Below are 3752 nucleotides of genomic sequence, written 5' to 3' on the forward strand. Positions count from 1 at the left end.
AATTCTAATCGTATGTGTGTATTACTTAGGCGAGTATAAACTTGTTACGTCCTAAGCCTTTTATTTTTATTTTTTTTAAGTATTAGGTGCGCAACTAAGTTCTCGCTGTTTTTTTTGAAAATGCAACTTTATTGTGAAAAAATGGTTACAAATAAATAATTCAAAGTATTGCCCATCGGTAGCTACAACTTTTTCCCATTTTTCTGGCAGAGCTCGAATACCGTTACGGTAAAAGTGTTCGTTTTTTTAGGCTATCCACGAATCAAGCCATTTTTTGATGTCTTCATATGAGCGGAACTGGTGATCAGCCAGACCATGTGCCATCGAACGGAACAAGTAATAATCGGACGGCGCAATATCTGGGGAATATGGCGGGTGGGGTAGGACTTCCCATTTGACCGTTTCCACGTAGGTTTTAACGGGTTGGCAACATGAGGCCGAGCGTCCCCTGGCTTCAAATCATAAGGAACCCAAGTTCCTTGCTTTTGAATCATTCCCAACGCATGCAATCGCTTGGAAATGGCTTGGCGGGTAATTTCTAATGCTAAAGCAAGCTGTTCTTGCGTTTGGCATGGATCCTCATCGAGCAATGCCTCCAATTCAGCGTCTTCGAAAGTTTTTGGCCTTCCTTCACACGGACGGTCGTCAACATCGAAATCACCGTCTTTGAAGCGACGGAACCAATCACGGCACGTTGTTTCACTTAGAGCAGCATCTCCGTAAACTTTTTAGAGCTCTCGATGCGCTTCAGTCGCTGTTTTCTTCGAATGAAATAAGAAAATCAACACTTCCTGCAAATGACGATTATTTGGTACAAAATCAGACATTTTCACACAACCAAAAGTATATGACGCCAAAACAAAATCACTAACGTATCAAAGCGGTTTGTTTACCATATGTCTAAGCTTGGCTCGTGACGTTTTGGATATGTCAAAATCGACCAGCACTTACTGCTGTAGCCATCTATTGACAAACAGTGGGAACTTAGTTGCGCACCTAATATATATAGTGCCAGAGGACTTTTTTGTCCTATTAGGCTCATAATTCTTCTACGAAATCAAGTGTTTTTTTTGGGCTTAGTCACAGTAATTCAAATAACGATATCAAGGAGAAGTATGTATAGGGTACTATCTCCATAGTCAACCTTCAAAATCTAACTGTGCAGTTTTTGTTCCTACCACGCGATACACGGCCTTCTTTCACAGTGGGCGTGCCCATCTGTGTCGGGCTCGTGCTCTGGATGTTGTGACTACGATCGCCTTGTGAAAGGGAGGAATTAATTCGGAATTACACCCGAATTAATTTCACAACCACACAAAAAAAAATTTCTTTGGCCTGAGAATCAGACCATGTTTATTATATGTTTTTGGNGTCGCTGAATCCGAATCCGAGGTCCATTAAACCCTATCGGGTCGGGATTCCGCCATACCCTCAAAAAACACCATAATCTGAGCTCGAAACCTATATAATCTTTTGATTCAAGCCATAAACACAAAAACTAATTAGATAAACCTCATAATCCCATAACCCTATATCCCAATAGCTCCATAAGCCTATCACGGTGATTAAAATGTCAATCATTCATGACCAAAGATTTCCTAAATTTATGGAATTAAATAAAATAATTCTATGACTTCGAATTTCGAACAGACATAACAGAAATTGTCGTAATTCGCATGACAATCGTGCAAATTGGAAACATTTCGTCGAGTTCATCTTCTTGTATCATTAAAATCTACATTAGCCAGGTTGCCAACTGATGCAGAACTGCAATCGCTTCATGGCGACGACTGCGGTCCCGCTTTCTCAACCTGACCAGCCGCCAATTTCGGGTTTCCGATACCCGAAAGTTGGGTTATTCTTGTGCCTGCCATAACGGCATGAAACCCGTAATCCAGGGACTCAGCCGGATAGTGGTACAACTCCGTTGCCCGCCGTCACCGCGTGGAGGTGCCCTGGACGCAGGTACAGGAAGAATAACAGCGTGAGAAATTTACCCGCAATCGTCGTCGTCATAAACCATAGCTTCAACCATTGACGATGATATATGCAACATGTATTTGTTATGAAAATATTAGCATAATTGTTTATTCAAATAGGACTGTTTATATTATAATAAAAATCAAAGAAAAGACATGAGTAAGCTTCGTATAAGCTTGTGTTAAATTGACACGTACAGACGGTTCGGGTTCGATAATGTATCTTACCGATAGCATTTCTTTATAATCGTTACAATCGGCGGAATGTTTAACTGGAGTGAGATCAAGATTATTGAGCTGGATTAATAGAGATTCTCGAGTCCGGAGCGTGTTTACAAGAAATCATTTCTTGTCAAAATACACTGACACTAGTTAGTTACAAGTCGTCGGTCGGATCCGTCTACGCAAGAGATCGTAAAATGAGAGGGTCTATTGTTCGGAGGATTCTACTTTAACATAGGCGTTGTTCATTTGACTATGAGTGGCAAATCGAGATAATCAATTAAGAGTAGATAACTATTATTGAATAATTGATCGGATAAATAATTACGATCGTTATTACAGTACACAGAATTGTAACGTTACGTTGTGTATCGAGAATTAGAATTGGTTGTAAGAAGTGATGATCCTGACTGCTGCTCATGGCAAAATGCAAAATATGTATGTGTCTGTATTAGTGAGACTTACAATGTACTCGGTGATATATTTTGGGTGATAGCGGTGCTGGTAACTGGCAACGTCGCTCGGTGTTTGGTCGTAGGTGTTTCGCTTGAATTCGCGCTGCTCGCAGATGATCGGAAGTAAAGTCGGCGGCGCCCTCAGGAGGTTTGACGAATGAGAAGGTGCGAAATTTACTTGATTTAACGGAGTGATCGATTGATTATTAGTCACTGACTCTACCGCGCAAAGCTGTTCTCTGACGAATCTCAACTGTATTGAAGATCGAACTGTGAATTTTTTCACTATAGAAATACCTTTTAACCTCACTATACCTTTTAATATAGATAAAAAAAAGATAGACTGTGAACTAATGCAGCCAAAGTATGGAAAAAGAACAGACCTAATGTATGGAAGCCTGATTCAGGTTACCGATCAAACTGATGAACTCGATTAAAGACACCAATCCCGGAAAAAATCTTAAGGTGATAGTGAGATTTGAACTCGAGACTTCTATACTCTAGACCTCGCAGTCTTTGCACTTAGTCCGTGAAACCACTTGTTCCTTTCTATAAAATGTTATTATTTTTATCTATTTATTCTCAAACTATCCTACATACTTTATTTATTATTTAAATTATTATTTTATTAAAAATAGTGCAAAGCAATGTACCTGTACCAAAAGAATATAAAAATAGGTTTTTATTATTATTAAATATATTATAATTTAAAATACTTTTTCACAACGCAAATAAATTTTTGTTAACATATACTGATTATTATAGTCAATTCTTAATATATATATATCAAATGAAATATATGACAATATGTATACACATTTATGTGTATCAATGTTATTACATAATAATAATAATTATATAGTAAAAATGTTATACATAAATAAAGTGTTTTTTGTTGATATAATACATTTTAAAAACAAAGCGTTTATGTTTCAAACAAAAATTGTTTACAGGAATCAAATAAGGCCGATACGAGCCATTCGCAGGATGTTTGTGCGGAAACTATGCGTGTACAAATATATATATATATAAATGTAACGAATTTTTACTTGTAAATTTTTACAAGTATTTTTTGAATTGAAATCTCAATTCTTAA

The sequence above is a fragment of the Pseudomyrmex gracilis genome, unplaced genomic scaffold, assembly GCF_002006095.1.
Source record: "Pseudomyrmex gracilis isolate BER0280 unplaced genomic scaffold, ASM200609v1 scaffold_1856, whole genome shotgun sequence".
Taxonomy (NCBI): Eukaryota; Metazoa; Arthropoda; class Insecta; order Hymenoptera; family Formicidae; genus Pseudomyrmex; species Pseudomyrmex gracilis.